This window comes from Episyrphus balteatus, chromosome 4 (assembly GCF_945859705.1).
Source record: "Episyrphus balteatus chromosome 4, idEpiBalt1.1, whole genome shotgun sequence".
Taxonomy (NCBI): Eukaryota; Metazoa; Arthropoda; class Insecta; order Diptera; family Syrphidae; genus Episyrphus; species Episyrphus balteatus.
The window spans coordinates 77535073-77555077 of NC_079137.1; the positions used below are offsets into that span (position 1 = coordinate 77535073).

At 31.6% G+C, this 20005-nt stretch overlaps 2 protein-coding genes across 8 annotated transcripts in view; one reads left to right on the forward strand and one right to left on the reverse strand.

Moving 5' to 3' along the window:
* The window catches only part of LOC129919588 (poly(rC)-binding protein 3), a 117363-nt gene that overhangs the window by 64064 nt on the left and 33294 nt on the right, over positions 1 to 20005 (reverse strand). For 4 of the 5 annotated variants that reach the window (XM_056000530.1, XM_056000529.1, XM_056000528.1 and 1 more), the window contains exon 1: positions 8793 to 8929. The exons of the other annotated variant lie outside the window; for it this stretch is intronic. The gene's annotated coding sequence lies outside the window, so the exon portion shown is untranslated. Of the gene's footprint in view, positions 1 to 8792; positions 8930 to 20005 lie in introns of those variants that run through there. 5 annotated transcript variants of the gene reach the window in all.
* LOC129919587 (serine/threonine-protein kinase BRSK1) overlaps positions 9600 to 20005 on the forward strand; it is a 105867-nt gene continuing 95461 nt past the window's right edge. For 2 of the 3 annotated variants that reach the window (XM_056000523.1, XM_056000524.1), the window contains exon 1: positions 9624 to 9813. The gene's annotated coding sequence lies outside the window, so the exon portion shown is untranslated. Of the gene's footprint in view, positions 9814 to 20005 lie in introns of all 3 variants that reach the window. The other variant, XM_056000522.1, reaches the window with a different exon arrangement.

Here is a 20005-nt window from a genome sequence, read left to right on the forward strand (position 1 = left end):
CGAATTGTTAAAATAAAAGTTTGTTTTAATGCTCAATGATCTCATAGAGATTGCTAGTAATTTTCATTAATGCGTAGATGTCAAAAGGACCACACTTTTTCAACTTGACAATGTGACCATCTTCAGTAAAGAGATTGAATCGAGAATCACTATTAACAACAGCTGCTTCTGGGGCTGAAGACCGAGTGGGTTTTAAAAAATACATGGAATTATCAATATAAATTAAAATCCCACTATATTGTTTTTTTAACTGAGACATATTTTTCAAATTATGCTCGGTGCAGTTTGTCTTTATATCGATAAGGAGTTGACCAAAAAAATTAGATGCAATTGCTTTGAAAACGCCAGCTTATCCAACAAGTCTTTGAACTTTATAAACAACGCAATAATTAAACTGCTCACTTCAGTCCACACTCTGAAGTGAAGATCGGCTTCAACAATTTGGTAAGATTGAGCTCTGTGCCCAACCCTAAAAAATTAGAACATCAAAAGCTCATCCAGCTACATCTCTGTTTCTTCTTTTTTGTTAATAACAACATTCATGATCTCGAATGGGACCACAACTTTCCCACTTTACCGTTTCAAGTTCAAGTTATGGTTGAAAGTTTGAAAAATACAAATGCAACTTTACATTTTGAAGACCTATTTATCTTCCGCAACAGGATCTCAAAGAAATTTGGGTCTTAATCGTTTTAACTTAAGTAAGTTGTAAAAAATATTGTTGAAAAATTGCCATGACACCAAATGACACCGAATCATTTAACAATCAAAATCTGTTCGCCGAGTAGACTCTTCGAATTCTACATAATCAGAACTTTCTTTCCCCTTGCGGGAGAGTTAATGCCAAATTAATTCGGAATACCCGAAAGATTAAGGTTAAGTCCAGCAGACACTTGAGGAATGTTTTCAAAAAAGTTAGCTGATCATTCCATAGCCTCTAACCGGTGTTAAGAAGATGCAAAGGATCAAGTCAAAAATCAAAAGTATTGAGCCCAGTCATCAGCCGTAGATTTCCAGTTTGATTGGCATTCAAGAATTGCGCCACTTTTGGAAAGACAAATGCTTGGTACCTGACTTTTTCTTGAGTGAAGGAACAGTATATTCCTTCTGCTTTAAAGAGAGATAGTTTCAATCGACTTAAGAACTATAAACTCGACACAAATTGATTTTGAAGGATTTACTGCAGTAGCTATTTGTGATAATTCAAATATAAGTCGTAGATTTCACCTCAAGTCTTTCGAAAATACCTTCAAATTGTTAACTCTATAGGAGATGAGATGACGTTGAAGAATTTAAGGGCTAAAGCGTGAAGTTCATTCGTTACGCCATTAATTAATTTCTTTCTCATTGCAAAGAAACAAAAATGTCCGTTCTTATTTCATTTGCAAGATTCACGCCTTTGTCCTTTTTAGAAAAACAATTTTGCCACCTCAAAAGTTTACCTGTATTTTTTTTTATTAATAAAACTAAATCTATCTTGGACCTAATTAGTAGACCGTTTATGTCTCAAATTTCGGGTATATTTTAAGACAATGTGATTTCTATAGTCAACTATTAAGTCAATTAGTCATGGGTTATTTAACCAAACGTTGTTTAGTTTAACTTTAACTTCGAAGCTACAATTTTCAAAAATAAAACTTTGTTTACATTTATTTTTCAACTTTTTTCTAACCGGACTGCCTGTCGAAGAGGTTAAAAATATTAACATGTTGTTAATAACTTGATAAACCAAATTTAAATCACTGTACTATAACAATGCAACAAAGTAGATACTGGTTGAGGTTAAAAATATTTGTGCTTGATTATAATTTCAGATTGATTATTATTTATTTGTTTTGAATAATAATTAAAATTATTCGTAAAACGGTAAAAAATACAAATTTAATAAATAAAAATAAAAACAAGTTCAATTTAGAATAATGACAGTTGCTGAAAAAAAAAAACATTTGGAATGGACAAGTTTTGAGAGATAATTATCACACTTGCTTGCCTTTCACTTCTTTTTTTAAAATTATACACATTCCTGTTATGACAAACACCGTGTGTGTGCAGTATGTGACATTTAGTTTAACCAAAAACTAAACTTATGTAGATTCTTTTATCTCTAAGTGACGATGACAAGTTAGTAGTTTATTAAGTTGAATTGATTTACTTAAAAAAACTAATCGCCAAATGACAAGTCACTCAGAGCCAGACAGAGACAATTAATAGGGGCTGGTTTGGTTCAGCTACCTAATGTCATAACAAAAATCCAACAAAAAAATTTAAACCAATTTATTTTCCTTCCTCCAATCAGAATTTCATCAAATTTGCATAAAAATCTTTAACTGGACCAACTACCAAAATGTTGGTATTTTGCATTCTCTTTATAACAAAGAATTGCACACTCGACGACTCACTGCGACCACCCGACCAACCAACCACCAACAACAAAAAATTATTCAAAATTTTTGAAAAGATTTTAAATGCTTTTGTGGTTTTTTGGTTGTTTTTTGGGTGTCAGTGTGTTTGGTTGTCAGTGGCAAACTCATAAGTTTAGCCAATTAATTGTTGGGGATTAGAATGAGATGAGAAAATAGTCGTGTGTTTTGACAAACTCTCGGTTTTGCCATTTAAATTAAGTCTGCTGCCAATGCCAAAACGCAAAAATATCTATATAAACTATGCATATATAATTATTGCACTTTGTGTTGGGCTTCATCATCATCATCATCACTTTATGCAAACTACATTTTATATTTAAGCTTTTGGTTTTATGGATCACACTCACTATGCTAATCTCCACATCACAACACAATTGGAGCGCTTTTATTCAGAAAGTGAGATTCCATTCGGGTGAATGATTTGCATTTAAAATATATAAATTGAAGGCATTAGAGAATGGATATTTTTGTATTTAAGCAAAAAATAAAATTAAAAAAAAAAAAAAATTTTAGACTTGATTCTCATGCAATTGGGGACTTGCCCAACTAATGGATGAGATTATTGTCAAAAAATATAAACCAGTTGTATTTAATATCATATCAAGTGTCGGTCAAACGCCGCATAAGAATGATGTTGTGGGAGTTTAATGTGTTATTTTTTTGTTTGAAAAACACATTTATCGCATAAAATTAAGGTGAAACAATAGGTACTATTTTTTGTTTTTTGATTTGTTTTTTAGGTGAAGGTTACGAGTTAAAAATCACCTTGATTTTAGGTAATATTTTTAAAAGACCGGTAGCAAAACGTGGTTTCATATGAAATACATAGTTGTTAAATGACGATAGTGCTAATTTAAATTTTATGTTAAGGAAGTTAGTTCTTTCAAGGTATTTTTATGGATACAGTTTTGGACGTTATTTAAAACGGTAAATTGATAACTGAGCGTAAGCAAAGGATATTAGTTCCTTATTAGTCAGTTTGAGATTCCAAAAATCTAGCAAAGCCGTTTTATTATGTTTAATTATAGCCAAAGAAGTCAGCTAGACCGGTTGGCTTAAGGTTTCCACAAGCAGTGAATTTTTCCATCATCATAAACAACTGCGCCAATAATTCGCTGACTATTATATTATTTGTTTTATAAGTTTTATGACTTCAACTCTAAATTCCTAGTCAACAGTTTTGATAACGGCAAAATCATGACAAAACCGAAGAAAAGCAACATCAGACAAAGTAATTCTCAAGAAGCTTAAGATTTTTTATTACTAAAATGCAATCAATCTGCCCCAACTAAATGCTAGCGATAGCGAATTGAAAGGAATTATTTTCCGGCGTTATTGTGAGAACACACTACACTTTGGCTTGAACTGGCTGCTAGTCAAACCATATTCGATAATAAACTTTTCGTGTAAGTCAATGGGCTGTATTCTGAAATAAAATGCATAGAATTGTCCTAAAAGAGGATTCTGCAAAAATTCAAAGATGCTAGCAAAATTTCGAAAGTCTGTGAAATTTAATTTGCTCGTGATTGGACATACTCTAAGGATCCAAGGAAAAATTAGTACCCGCATAAAACAAACACTATTTTCACATTTGAAATAGTATTTCATTTTGATATTAAAATAAATGAAAATAAGTCAAACAGTAGACAAAAAATTAAGAAACCAACAAGCAAAAGAAAGTCGATGAGTTTTATCACGAATCTGGTAAATGTAGAGAAGGCTGAGAAAAGGGTTCTTAAAAACGACGACGGTATCATTTAACTGCAAGGATTGTCAACCTTAATGCAAAAGAGCCATATGTATGTATATTCATATCATAAATGTATTTTAATAAAAAAAAAATAGTTTTAAAAAACGCAGTTCAGTAGTTATGTCTTCTTTTACTGCAATGCGATTTGCATTAATTTATCATGGCTTGTTATCGAGTTCGTAGTTTACGTGCACTTGGTTCTTTATGTGAGTTCAACTTTGCTTTTAAAGACTTCCAGCAAATTTTCTTGCAAACACATTTTGTGATGGAAATTGGATCTCAAGCCTCAAGAAATGCAAAGGTAAATGTTAAGAGCATCTTGACTTGATTGTCCTTTTATGAAAGATTGAGCAAAGTAGAAACACTGGTTTGGTATTCTTTATCAGAAAATGTCCATGTGTTAATTTTTCCCGTTCCAGTAAAGCATTTCTTATTTCTTGGGTTTTTGATCATTATTAAAGTTTTTAATCATTCACATCAGTAAAAATGCATTTATAAAGCAAACCAACAGCCAACAAATTAAAAAAAAAAACCTGCAATATCTTTTAAGAAGAATGAAATCCATTGCTCTCATTCAAGTGTTAATACCACTTGATTGCCGATTTTGATGTCTTTTTACCGAGTTATAAGACTCATACTCGTACTAGTTTGCCAGTTTTGTGGCTTAGTACTTGTGTGAAGAAATCACTTGGTAACCGATAACATACAAAAATCTGCCAAAACGCTTCCATGGAATTACCTTTAGGGTGAAAAATTAGTTGATACCAATTGAATCATTAATTTTCAAAAAAAGTACAAGTCCATTTGCTCAAAAAAAGTTTCTGAGTCTATATTGTTTGTTTTTAACAAGTTTGAGCTTAATTTTAAACGCAAATGTTACCCTTAAAAGTATTTGCTAATTAATGGGGTTTTCGTTTCGTAAATTTATATTTTGATCTATAAATTGATTTTTTTTGTTACGAAACGAATACGTTTTCAGTTTGATTTTAATTTGTTATAGTATTGGTATTGTATTTATGTCTGTGAACCAGGTAGCAATCGCAGTTGCCAAAATATTGACTCGAATGTTGATTTTATTTTGTCCAAAGATGAGCTAGATGAATAAATTTATTCACTTTAAACTGCATCCATTTGAATTCAAGACTATTTTAATTCCGTTTTGAAACCGAATCAAATTATTATCAAACAAAAACTTGTCAAACAGATGTATGCCTATAATGATGCATAGTGGTGTTAGTAAAAAAGGGGTAAATCTGCCGAAAAATCCAGATCTTGAAAATTGATCTAAAATCAAAAAATAAATCAATTTTTTTGGCCAAACGAAGGCAAAAATGATCAAAATCAGTTTTTGACAGATCTAAATCAAAAAATAAATTGATTTTTGTACCAAACGAAAACCCCATAAGATTTGATTCAAAAGATTTAATAAAATCATCCTTTTTTCAAAATGGACTTATCATGATTTAAAAAAAATAAATGATTCAAATTGAGTACCAGCTAACTTTAGGACTACGACCAGTTTTAGCGCTACGACTCTGTAAAGAAATTGGAGGTAATAAGAGGAATCATTTTTAAACGATTTTTTGGAGACAAAACATCTATGGATTCAGTTTTAAATCTTTGGACATATTTCAACCAAATTTGTTTTAGATTGGATTGATTATCCAGAATGATAAATACAAAAATAATTCTGTTCTACCAAAGGATTTTAATCAAAGCCAAATTGAAATGGAGGAATGTAAGATGAAAAACATTTTAAAATTAAGTACAAATCGCTCATTTACTGAAAGACTGTTCCTTATTCTCCGTCAGTTTTTAGTAAATTAAAAATTACTTTATTTAAATAACTTTTGCAGTAATAACTCAAAATTCGTGATTTTTTATTTATGGCAGTATTCACGTAAATGAGCGATATGTTTTACTTTAAATTTCTCTACTTTCTTTCAAGGAAGTTATTTCGCGACCTTAGGACAAGAAGGTTCTATCTGCACTCTTATCACTTTAGAGAAAACGAAGATGTAATATTTCATCGTGTATAACTTTTAAACCAAAACTTGATTCTAAACATGTTCTTCAATTTTTACATTATATTGTTTCATGGATTTTGTTGCATTAATTCAATAAAAACTATAAAGAATAGTTAATCGATAATTTATAATTAAAAAAATCGATAGAACTTTGTTGCTCAACGATAAGGTAAATAAACGTAGGACAAGAAGGTTCTAATTACCAGATAGAACTTTGCGCCACGGTAAGGAATTTAGTTTTTCAGATAGAACTTTGTTTGTTTAGGGAATTAACCAAACAATACTTTTCCAAAGGTTTTTGGTGTGCTTAACTCGAATAAGAATTCAGAAACATTCTATCAGCTCCCGTTTTTTTAATATTACCGTTAGAAAATGCAAAAACACCTGTTTCTGAATCTATGCTGCAATATGAGGGAATTTTTTTCAACACTTTTTGTGAAGGTTTGTATAAGAATTGCTTTTCTGCTTTAAAAATCTGTTTAAATCTTTGCGATGTTTTTTTTTTATAATCCGAGATATTTTAATTTGAAGTTACTGCAGTTTGAAATAACGTTATTGATAAAATAAGCCAAAACTCACGTACTTAAACTTAAGATATCTTGGAAAATAAAATTGATATCGGAAAGAGCTATCAGCCAAAAAACGTGTTTTTGCATTTTCTAATGGCAATATTTCAAAAACTAGAGCTGTAGAATATTTCTGACCCCGGATTCGAGTTCAACACACCAAAAATCCTTGGAAAAGTATTGTATAGTTTATTCATCCAAAACCTTGTGGGCAGTGTTATAAAAGAAAAAACAGAAAGGATGAAGTTTCATGTACATAAGTAAAAATTAAATAAGTTCACAGCATTTTTTAACAATTTATATTGAATACACAGCACTAATTTCATATATTTAGGAATGTAGGTATTGCACTGGGTATTGTAATACCAGTAATTCCAAGGAGTACTAGGTTCTAATGATGTATGTTTAAATATTCATTTACAGCAATAAGGTTCTATTTACGACGTAAAATTCAACTAGGTTCTATCTACGAAATATTTTTTGTTTTTTAAGGCAAAAGGTTCTATCTGGCAATTAGAACTTTGTGAACTTAAATTCATATTTAGTGTTTGTAGATAGAACCTTGTTGGCTTCAATTTCATGAGTTATTTCATAAACGGAAAGAAATAGCCAAATTTGGATAGCGGCAATCGAAAGAGCGTAGCCTTTTTAGTGTAATGCAATATATAACTCAATTTTGGAAAAAATGTCAGTTAGAACCTTGTTGTCCTAAGGTCGCGATTTGACTTCTCAGTCCAATTGTTTAAAACGTTAACGAACCTCTTTGCTAACAAAAGATGTCTTGGACATTTTGGAACTCAAAAGTACCTACAACTTTTTAACTTTACGTTTACAACTGGAAGTTGTCTATTCACTGTTCTGATTGCAATTTAATGCCAGACAATAGATTATTTTCGAACAGGTTTTTCTGGATATGAGTTTGGATCAGAAAATATTTGAAAAAAAATTGTAAAAATCAGGCTCTGTTCTATCTCTGTTAGAATATTTTTTCTTATCAGATTAACATTCCTTCAATATCAGTAGATTCAAATCTTGAAAAAAAAAAATAAATAAACTGGATGAAAAGAAGAACACTTCTTTTCATCATCCACTTTTAGACTCCACTGGACATTTCTTATGACAACAATTCAACTAGAATCGCGTTAACAGCAATGCAGCAGTAGCAAGCACCAGAATTCTATATACAAGAAGCAGCCGCAATAAAACAAGCGTGTCGAGTCAGTAGATGGATGTGAAAAGTATGAAAATATCATAGGCTTCCTTCACACAATCACACGCCACTAACTTAACTCTATTGCACCAACTCAACTCAACCAGCCAGAGTCAAAGCCAGAACAGAACCAGCGCCAGCAATTGCTTGCTGCTGCTGCTCTTCGTTTGTTGTCTTGAATGTCGTCTGTGGCAAGTCGCACTATGCCGTGGCATCGGCATGTAAAGTAAGCGCACACAAAAAATAATTATAGTTGCGCTTCTTTTGCAAACTAATTCTTGTGCATATGCAAGGCAGAATGGCACAAACCATTGAAAGGCAGACTCTCAATGTTGTTCACCCAACAACTTTCAAGATTTTCTTCTACAAAAAAAAAGGAAAAAAGCAAAGCAAACGCCCTGCGCCTCTTTTTTTCCTATTCGTACTTTTGGCAGCACTTTTTTTTTCTTCTTTACACTAATTAATTAATGCACTTTGGAGCTAACACACAACTCAGCAAAAAAAAAACTACAAATATAAATAAAAAATGCATTTTTCTACTTGTCCCATAATAATACCCGTCCCAAGTCCCAACCAAATTAACCAACAAAATCCATTCCAATTCCCAATAAAAAAAAAAAAAACTGAATCTCTGCCAATTTGCTTTGAAGCAATGCAATTTTTTTCTGCAATGACTTTTCTTCTTCTTCTTCTTTTTTTTAGTTAGGTTAGGTTGGTAATTCAAAGAAACATAAAAATCTAGGCGAAAATTTTCTCTCTCTTCGAGATAAGACATTATTTTAGTACTTTTTTTTTATTTAATTTTCTAATATTTACCTAATTGCAATGGCGTTGATTTGATGTGTGTGCGATTTAAATCAATAATTCCAGTTTTTTTTTTTTATTTATTTCGTTTTTTTTCGCGCAGCAGCAGCAACAGAACAACGAAGACAAACGACAACGTTGGAAGAGCGAAAAAAAAAAAGAAGCAAAAAAACACAACCGAGAACCGGCAGAGACAAGCAAAAGCAAACCAAAAGAATGCACACACTGACAGCGGGGAAGAGTTCGGTGGAGGGGAAAAAAGTGAATGAACGTGAGTGCACAGAGGGGGTCGACAAAAGCCCAGAGGGGAAAATGTCAAATCAGTAGAAGACAAAAAATTAAAAAAAAAAAGGAGGCAAAAATTCACTCGTCGCTCTCTTGTCTGAAAAAATTCACTAGATTTCTGTTTCTCGTTCTTTCCCTCGTTTTGCACTAACTTTTTTCTATTTTCTTAGCGACGTTTTTTTTTTGTTTGGATTTTCCGGGATTTTTTGTTACTCTTCTTTTCTATGATTGAAATTATCTTTGGTAAAACTGTAAAACTCGCAATAAAATTTAATGCACAATAATTAAAATAATAATCGAGAGAAGAGACTGACTACACACAAAAAAGTGAGTGAAAGAATAATATAATAATAAAAATTACGCACAACTTTTCAATTTGCGAGTTCGACTGAGAGTGGTGAATGGCGGTGTAGAAGAAAAATATATCAGTCGATTTTGGTGTTGGATTTGGATGGGGCGACGCGAATGAAACGATGATGATGATGATGATGAGTGAGTGATAATCGGTTTGTCTTGTTTTTTCTCATTTGAATTTTAGTTGTTGTTTTCTAGGTAGAAAGTGTTGTCTTTGTCATTCAAGTGAATGAATTTAAAGTGGAAGAGAGAAGAAAATATTAAGTATGAATGAGAAGACATGAATGTAATGTGTTGTCAGGAAGTAAATGAACCAAAAGGATAGAATGAGATGACTCGTATTTTTTTTACTTTTGTATTGTGCAAAAAAAATGCAATGGTTGAATGGAAAAAGGTGAATATTGAATGGGTTGGTTTGGATTTTTATTTATGGTTGAAGTGAACTTGAATTTGGGTGTGAACACATGGATTATGTTTTTTTTTCTGAAATTTGTTTTTAAAATATATTTGTTTTAGAAATAAAATAGAAATTAAAAAGGGAAATAATATAAAATTATTAACGTAAATGGTTAAATTCCAAAGTAGTTTTTTTTTTTTAATATTTTCAAAAACTTAAAAAATGATATAAATATTGCAATTTAAAATCTTATTTGAGTACAATTTTTATACTTTTTCCCCCAGCAAAATGACGCTATAACAAAAATTTATTTTGTAAATTAGCCAATTTATGTAAAAATAGCCTTTAACGTTCTATCTTTCATATATAATTTACTATAAAACTAGCCCCATCGCTGTACAAATAATGTGATTTAGCCTTGTTTCAAGCTTTTAGATCGCAGATTTCGGCGGATAAACTGGTTCAGCTCTGGTGATTGACTATTTCAACATTTATAAATTTTTAACTAGAGCTAAACCACAGCATTAAGACCCTCTCGAACCAAAATAACATCCTGAACGTCGACGTTCCGGTTTGGAATATTTATTATTTTCATATAAAACGCTGATGGGAGCTTTTTTTGTCGTAAGTCTTCGTTAGTGTGGGACAGTCTTTTAAAGTTAGAGGATATAATTGGTGTCAAGTGAAAGATAAATTGATACTGAATATAAAAAAAAAAGGTTGCCAGTTCTAAAATTGAAACTTCTATGTGGCAACTCTATTTTAAAGGAAAAAATGTTATATAACTAAACTATTGCTGTCACACCTTTGTTGTTTGGTCAGATAAAAAAAAAAAATTGAAATGCCAAGTAACAAAATTAATAAAATAATATAAGGAACGTAAGCCTACAAATCTGGCAAGCCTTATTCAATTGAAAATAACACTGAAAAAATTTTCTTTGAACAAAAAAGTACAACTTTTTATGCACTAAGGCCGTGTGTGAATTGCGTTAAATAGTTAAATTCGTGTAAAATTTTTGACACTATTGAGGTGAATAAAAAATTTTCAGCTGTTTAAAATTTATTGGGCTCCGGGACCTGGTTAAATTTGAGTTAAATTTTTTTTTGCAGATGGTTTTGTTTTGTTTTTTTTTTTTATTAAAGAGGAGTATCATGGCAGAAAAAAGGCAGACAAAATTTTAAACAATAAATTCTTTTTTTGAAATTATTTTGTTCACCTCAATAGTGTCAAAAATTTAACACGGATTTAACTATTTAACGCAATTCACACACGGTCTAAAAAGCTAAATTCTACACCATATTTTAGACAATACTCTCTTCTTTATAAATCGAAATTCATTTTTACTTTTGTTTATTTTCCACAAAAAAGTGACAATTTGTTTTGACATTTCGAATTGTCAAAATTGTAATGTGTGTAAAAATCAGCATTGAATTTCCATCGATGCAAAAAAGAAAACATCGATGTTTTTTTAATGGAAAACGTTTTAACATCGATTTGACATCGGTTTGCATCGGTTTTTTTTTTTTTGTTAATGCAAATCGACATTTGACATCATTGAGAAATCTAGTCCAAAAGCCCAATTTCCATTTGACGGTGTTCACATTGACCTCACTCCGCCGCACCGGCCGTCTCCTTTTGACGTTTATGTGTTGCTTTCTCACTTGCACTTCATGGAACGAGAACGAGATGTCAAAAAGAGGCAGGAAATTTAAAACTCATTTAAAATCTTCGGGCTCACAAAGCTGTCAAAATATAAGTTGGCGACTCACAATAAGGCAAAATGGCAAAAAGGTGGCATTAAATCAACCAAAAGAGCTAGACACTTGAAATTTGGAACAAATATTACTGATACAAAATGTTAGTTCATAGTCAAATTTTCGAATGGCCACGCCTATTTTTAGGGTTACCACCCATACACTTTTTTAAGATTTTTGAAAATTCTCAATCAATTTCAATTAAACTTTTATAAAATATTAATACAATTGCAATTACAAAAAAAAAAAAAAAAATTAGGGTTGCCACTTTTGAAATTTTGTAATGAGGTTTCCTTATGAGACCGACGATAAGAAGGTGCTTCAACCAGAGTTAAACCAGAGCTAATCTCCTCAAATCAAAAACGAAAAAAACACAATGAACTTTTAAGAACAACCCATTATAGCAAATCACTGTTTTTTCGTTAAGTTTTCGTCGAATTTTGTTTTCGAAGAATAACAGAGTGGCTTTCGATCCTATTTCAATTAAGGAAATTTACAGGAATAGCACGTTTCAAACAATTGCTATTCAAACCAAAATTCAATTAAAAATACCTAAGTGTAGGTATAACGGGTGACTTAAATCTATTAGGTACTTTGTCCCTAGAAAATTTTGATTTCCAATGAAAACAACTTACAACGAGTTAATCGTTTTACCTAAAAGTTTTCACTTTCCAATTGAATTCCCCGAAATATAAATCCAGCCAAGTACCTACAATAAAAATATAATAAATGTATTCTCATAAACAAGCTTTATCCCATAACTTTATTTTTCAATCTTCCAGCAAACTTTCCTCATAATCCCTTTTTTTTTTTTTTTTTTGAATTTTCAGTAAATTCATTAAAAATTTTCATTCATATTAATTTAATCATAATGCACAAAAGCCATTATACAAATTATATATAAATTTCCTGGAAATCAAAATAATGTTTTATTTTATTTTTTTTGTCCTGGCATCAGGATAAAAATAACACATTTCTCTATTATTGCATTTCTCGTTGTCGTGTGTCGTCCCCAATGCCAATATATTGTATTTATAAAAACAATGAATTTTAATTTAATTTAAAATCAACAGAATAATACAATAAAAAAAAACTGCGCATAATTGCATTAACCATCGTCCGAGGTTTTCACCTCTCTATATGATGTTTTCTGTCTCTCTGTTGAAATAAAATTAAAAAATTTAAATGGGTCACTCTCCAATGGATATTATGGTTGTAAATGAAAAAACACACAAAAACAGAAAGAATATATTGAACACAAAAAAACACTTACTACCTATCTCTCTGTACTGTGCTCTAGTACTTTATCTAGGTATGTTCATAAAATCAACATTGACAGTTTTTTTTTTTTTTACTTTGTTTCTGTTTCCAACAGATGGAGTGCAGGAGCATAAATGAATTTATTCCTGATTGCCAAGTAGAAAACAACATTTTATATAACCTTTTTCAACTTGGTAGAGTGGGTGTTTCGTGTGATTTTTATTTGACAGTAATTTGAATAAAAACAAAAAAATGTACAAAAATACAAAGATTATCTGTCAGTGACAGTGTATTTTTTGAGCTCATCCAGGCACGTGTGGTATTTTTTGTTTTTATTTTTGCCGTCAGATGGCTTAACTATTTTTACATACGATGACAAGTAACCATCACTACTGTCAGGTGAATTCAAAGTAATCACCACTTTGGGTGCCAGTAATTAAATTCAACGTTGACCGCCCGTTGAGCATGTTTGCAAATTCTCCATAATCCAAACTAAATGATATATACATACATACATAATTCAGAATTTATGTATGTAAAAAAAATATAATTTTTGGTTAAATTTGAAAACTGTCATTAGATAAACAATTTGAAAATTTGACAGAAAACGCATCTGTGGGGGCGAAAATGTCATAAATTCGAATAAATGTCACCGGGTGCTAATTGACTTGCGAACTCGCGCAGTAAAATCAAAATCAAATTGTTACTCTATGATTTGATTTTCAGTTTTACATAATTAATTTGGAGTGCTATTTCTAATCAAATAGCTAAAATGTCGAAAGTTAATTACATTCAATTGACATAATACTCGAGGGTGAAACTGAACCATGAAGAGAGTATAAGTGAGCTGTTAATGATATTAATGGACTCTAATGGAAGCAGTATCGGGGTGAATTTTTTGTTTTTAGAAAGAAATCAAATGGGACATTTTATCGTTGTTTTTTATAAAATGTAATTTTTTAGAAATGATTCAAATGAGTAAACTTTATCGTTTCTTTCGATAAAGTACCTGTTACGGTTTTGGTCATATTCAAATGTCAAATCGTGGAACTGTTTGCTTAGAATTTTGAAGCCCATTAACTATCAATATGACAATATGTCATTAGAAAACTTCAAATGTCAAATGGCCTACTTCATCGTTATTCTCCAACTTACCAAAATTAAAATTTCTGTTCCTTTCTATGTGTCAGCCTATGCCTACATTCATTTAGCCAAACAACAACAAATTTAAATTCCCTAAGAGACCTCGAAACAAAATATTTAATCGATATCAACATGATGTGGATGTGGCAGCACCGCCCACAATATTCAATTATTCATTTTTCCAATCTTACTTTAGGGGCAAAATTTGATTCAATTTGGCATTTCAAAATGTGACAGTTCTATTGCATAGGCAAAAAGTTTTATTTTGATTTCTTTTTTTGAAGTTAAAACTTTCGAAAGATTGAACAAAAAAAAAAAAAAAAAGAAAAAAACCTTCACCCTTACCCACATCAAGAGAGTAGATGGGAAAAAAGTCTGCCATAGACTTTTCGTACCTATAAATATGCAGGCAAGCACTTAAGTAATTAAGCTCTTGCTCCATCTAGTGCCTGGTGCCTTCCAGCCCATTTGTCAAAAAATGTGTATTTGACATCAAAGTTTCACTTTTTTAATTACTTTGAAAAACACAACGTTTATAAACTTCTAAGAGACCACATACTACATCATCCTATACAGAGTACGTTATACATACATTATAGAAACATTATAGGATCTTATATCTTTTGGCAAAATCAGTTAACTGTTTTTTTTTTTCTCTTTTTTCCGGACTAACTAACTCTCAATCAAAATCAAAACATAAACAACCTTCAATTTAAAATTTATGATTGACAATCTGTAAAGACTCCATCAGCAAAGGAGAAAAGTGTGGATTAGTATAGTGGCAAGTGTGGTTAGTTGCTTGAAAAGAGCCTTATCAAAATGAAAGAACATAAAACCAAAACCATCATAGCTAAAAACGTCTGGTCTGGAATGGTCTGGATAGGACGAGGGTGGTGGTGAATGTATATGTATATCTACGAAAAAAACATTTGCTTCAGCTGAGATTATATGACATCGGAGAGACATCTTATGGAAGATACTCTGGCAGGCTTTATATGAAATACAACAAAAAATTGTACCATGGTCTACGTTAAGTTATTCTTTTTGCGTATTTTGTCGTCTTCCTTATCGTCGTTGGCTGGCTGGCTGGTTGAAGATTCTTCTTGGCTCGTGGCTGTTCATTCACAGTCTTTTTTTTTTATTCCACCACTATTTTGTACAGGGTTGGCTGTTTTATGGAGGGGATTGAGATTAACGAAAGGGCTCTAAGTGGTGTGAACCATTTGCAATATGAATTACAGTAAAAATTTCGAACCAAACGAAACTTTAAAACTAATTTACATTTATTTTAACTGGGGAATCTCTAAATTCTGCCAAATTAAATTTGTACCTCCATATTGGTTAAAAAATAAAAAAGGTGCTATACGATAATCATCCGGAAATGACTTCGTACTCGGTGAAAATGGACCCCAGCGCGTGCGGTATCTGGGGGGGAAAGAGGCGTGGGAATATTAAAAAATATGTATACACCAACAATCAAAATCTAAATCATTGAAAAGAGACACAACTGACAAATGGAATGAGTTATCAAACAGAATTTATTTAAAACTAGGAAATACAAAAATCAAACAGACCTAATGTATATGTGTTCCATTTCCATTTGACATGGACATCTATTGGATTTTAAAAATGGCCGCTAGAATGAAAATTTTACTAGTGTTGAACGCGCCAAAAGACGTTCAAATTCAAAAATTTCTGATTTCAAAACTATGGAAGTTGGAAGTATTTGGAAGAAAATAACAAAAATTACCGAAACAAACTTTCCGAATCGGCAAACAAACAAGTTATTCACTCATAATGAACTTTATTCATACAACAGCTATTTTTCCCAGTTATTAATTTTTAATTGAGGTGCAGTTAAACAGCGTTCTTCGGCTCAGAGCAAAACTTATCGAAGATTACTCGAAGTCAAGCAAAACCCTTTTATAAGCGTGTTAACAGGGATGTAAGCGAACCTGTCAAAGGCAAATCTGACAACTCCCACTTTGATGAACATGACAGATACAATTTTTTTAATAAATAAAACACTTGTTTTTAATTAATTTTAGTATGCATTTATTAGCTTAATTGTTGCTGACTGTTTAAAGACTCTTGTTAAATTGATTTTTTTGTTAAAAAATATAACTTTATAGTTCCCAAGAGAAGCTTTCTAATAGAAAAATAAATGTCAGTGTCATCAAAGTGGAAAGTTTGACATTTGAGCACTTCTTGCTTAAAAACCCTTCGCTCCGTTTTATTCTACTACGTTTATTCTACTATGACTAGTAAAATTCTACATTTTGATATTTTCACCGAGAAGATGTATTTGACGTTTGACGTTTCTAAGTGATTTTTTGACTTGAAGAATATTTTTTGAAGCCACTAATCTAACAAATCGAATTGATAGTTTGTTGTTCAATGAATCTGTCTGGAACAGTCAACTGGAAGTGGAAATACTAACTATGAGTAGGTGATAAGTAGATCCGGTAAAAATCTGGTACAACAACTACAAATTCCTTTCTACTTGGGCTGAAGATCATGTGTCGATTAAAGTACTAGATCTTCTTATCATCTACTCATGAGTAGTTTACCACATCCAAAGGAACGCGGGTATGCTATGTCTGAACTAAATTTATTAGGGCCCAATCACATTGAAAACATTTTGTCGGGCCTGAAATTTCTTTTGGCTTTTGCCCGCCCATATCTACTGCCACTACATAACTATAATATTTTGACGGCAACGTCATCCAGAGCACATGCCAGCCACGAAATGAGAGTTATAATCCTAGCATCGCACTCAAAGAAGGATTTCCGGTTGTTGTTTTTGATGTTGTTGTTGTTAAAATAGAGGGATAAACGATCCAATAAAGGATATTGAAATATATATTTGAATTTCGTTTCTTTCTTTTTTTTTTGCATTTATTCGTATTTCCCATTACTTGTACAAATTTATGTATATTCTAACCAAAAACTATATCGTATATGCGATGACATAAGGAAAATGACATTTCTATTATATTTCAATTTTCAGTTGACATTTCCCCTGTCAATTAGATATTATAAGAAAGACAGACACATCAAAAAGGTAGATATATTTTTCAAAATGTGGAGATTTTGTAGGTATTTTTGACGACGAGAAGAAGAATAAGAGAGAAACGCCCTTGAATAACGGTTCTACTCCATTTATTTGATTTGCACAAATTGAAAATTCGTATATATGTATGAATAGATAGAGGTTTGTGTGTCTGTATATGGTTTGAAGGGTATAGATTGCTAAATTTGATAAATCGATTCCACTATACATTCCAAGCAACTAGACTCACACACACACATAAACAATTCATACATACATATATATATAAAATAAAATAAATTGAATTCAATAATGCTACTAGTAGCAGCATTCTGTTCTCTGCGTTGCCAGCAGTTAAATTGTATTAAAATCCTTTCAAACCTTTTAGCGTGTTCGGATGAGTGAAAAACGGTTGAGTGGAGGAGGAAGGGGGGAGGGGAGGGGAGGGGATGGGGTTATAGCAACCCTCAACACTTTCACAGCCAGTGGTTGATGAAATTAAATTAAGTAAAAAACAGTGAAGCATAAAAAAAGGAGTAAAGTGTAGACCCCCCCTTATATCACCCATAGCAGTGCCACACTGCCACCCATATATCCAGCCTCACAGCTCCTCACAATCGCACATCACAAGCATTTAATACATGAAAAGCAAGTTTTTGCTCTCTCGCACCAGAATATAGTATAGTCAGTGCGATGCGATGGTGTGACAGAATGATAAAGGATTCTTACTCTGATAGAAGAAGCTGCTGTGACAAGAACTTGACACAAGTACCGGAACTTCCGGCATATACTTCCGTAAGTTGCGAAGGCATCGTCATTTATCCCTTGTATATTCCTTGTAATTCTTTGTGCAAAAATAAAAAAAAAAAAAAAAGGAAAAGAAAGAATTGGCATTCCTAACGCTGGAGCTGGCTTCTGGCTCCTGCTCCTGCTACTGATGTTAAAGCTATGATTCTCTATACTCCAAAGGAGGACTTTGAAACTCTGTGCGATGACGACGACGAGGACGCAGAACGATGATGATGATGATGATGGGGGACAATGTTTCCCAATGCTTTCTGTCTTGTCGCACACGCGAACATTGAATGAACATTATGACAACGTAGAGTGGATGTCTTTTATTCTTGTTCATATTATCAACGGTCTTAGTTTTGTTATTTTATTTTTTTTTTTTTTTTATTCCTCATCTAACTTTATTTTTTTCCTCATCCTGATGGGTCCTTCTTTTCTTCCTTATTTTATTCCTTTTTTTGTGCTACTTCTGTTGTTGTTATTATTTAGTAAGAAGACAAAAAAAAGAATCATTCGAATTGAAAGATATACTCTCAGATCAAAGAAAGTTGTTGTAATGCTATTGAAGGATAGATTTTTTGAGATGTAAGTTATCTTGGAATTTTTATATGAAATAATGCTTTACGCAAGTACTATAGGATGATAGAAAAAGTAAGTATAGTAGTATGCCAAAGCTATGTCTATTTTTTTTTTTTTTTTTGTTGTTGCATTATTATAAAGAAAAAGAGAACAATGATTGATTTATAGAATCAGTTTGACTATAATAGTGTATACTATATATATAGAGGATATAGATGATGATGAAGGATCCAGACGGTGAAGGATGAAGTCATAGAAAGAAAGAAAAAGATTCCTTGGAATGAGAAAAGATGATCCTATTATAACTTAGCTATGCGATAGATTACTTTATTTTCTGAGTTGAGACTGAATTTGAAATGGAGTAATGAGATTTTTTTTTCTTCTATTCTAGTACAATTTTTTTTGTTTTGTTTTTTTTGTTGTAAATGTTATTAATATTATGATTGGATAGATAAATTTATCATCAATTATTGTAAAAGGAGTATTATATTGAGATGAAGAGGAGAGCTTAAGACTTAAGTTACTTACTTAAGATTGATGACAATTTATTAAATAACTTATATGAATGTCTTATAGGAGTGTTTGTGATTTTGTTATATTTATGATAGTATCTTAGAAGGAATAAAATGCATGATGTTAGCAAAATAAATAGAGATTGAGAGCAGAAACCTCAATAATCTGAACAGACTTTTTTTTATTTTGATTTCCGGCAAACTATGCGTTCCATTAAAAATTACAAGTTAAGCTCTCCACTTATTAATTTTTAAAGGAACTCGACTCACGGTAATTCACCTAGTAGATTTATACCATAACAAAACTGTTTTACTATTATGAGGACAAGATTTCGCTACTTGCTAATCCCTTTGACATTTCTTTTTGCAAAATTAATTTTCATAACGACACGTCATAAAAGAAGTATTCCTTTAAAAACTGTTATAATTTTTAGGGCATTCACTATATTCTGCGTTTAGATGCAGAATCAATTTCAAGACAATTTGTTTTTACCATGTTTAAAAATTGGTAACAATTCTTAAAATTAAACAGTTCTACGTGGTTCAGCCTTGGTTCAAGTTCTTAACTAAAAAATTTCAATAGGTTATCTGTGGTTCAACTCCGGTTTAAACCCTGAACCAGGGCTTTAACTCAGGTATAACGTCAATTTTAGAAGTGTCAAATTTCTGAACCACGGTTTAATATTCGTACAACTGACACATGATTTAACCGTGGTTTAACTTGGATTCAAGCAAGTAAACGGCTAAAATTCGTTACTAATAAATTTAAATATTTGTACAGACCTACAAAACCCAACTTCGAGTTAAAACTACTTTTTTTTTAAGTTCGGTTAACACCCAACCACACGTGCCAAGCAAGTAGCAATAAACAAATGTAGGAGGAAGAGTTAAGAGGGGAGAAGCGGTTTCGAAGCTAGTGACCAACTGAGAAGGAGCATATAATCATGAGCATGATTGAACATAAAAAAAAAATGTTACTCATACACCTCAGTGACCCACTTCGAACAGTGCTTGGTTTTCTTTAGTAACTTGAGAAAGAATCGAGAAAAAGGAAATAAGAGCTCACAACGTGGCAACCAGTATTTGAGCTGATGAA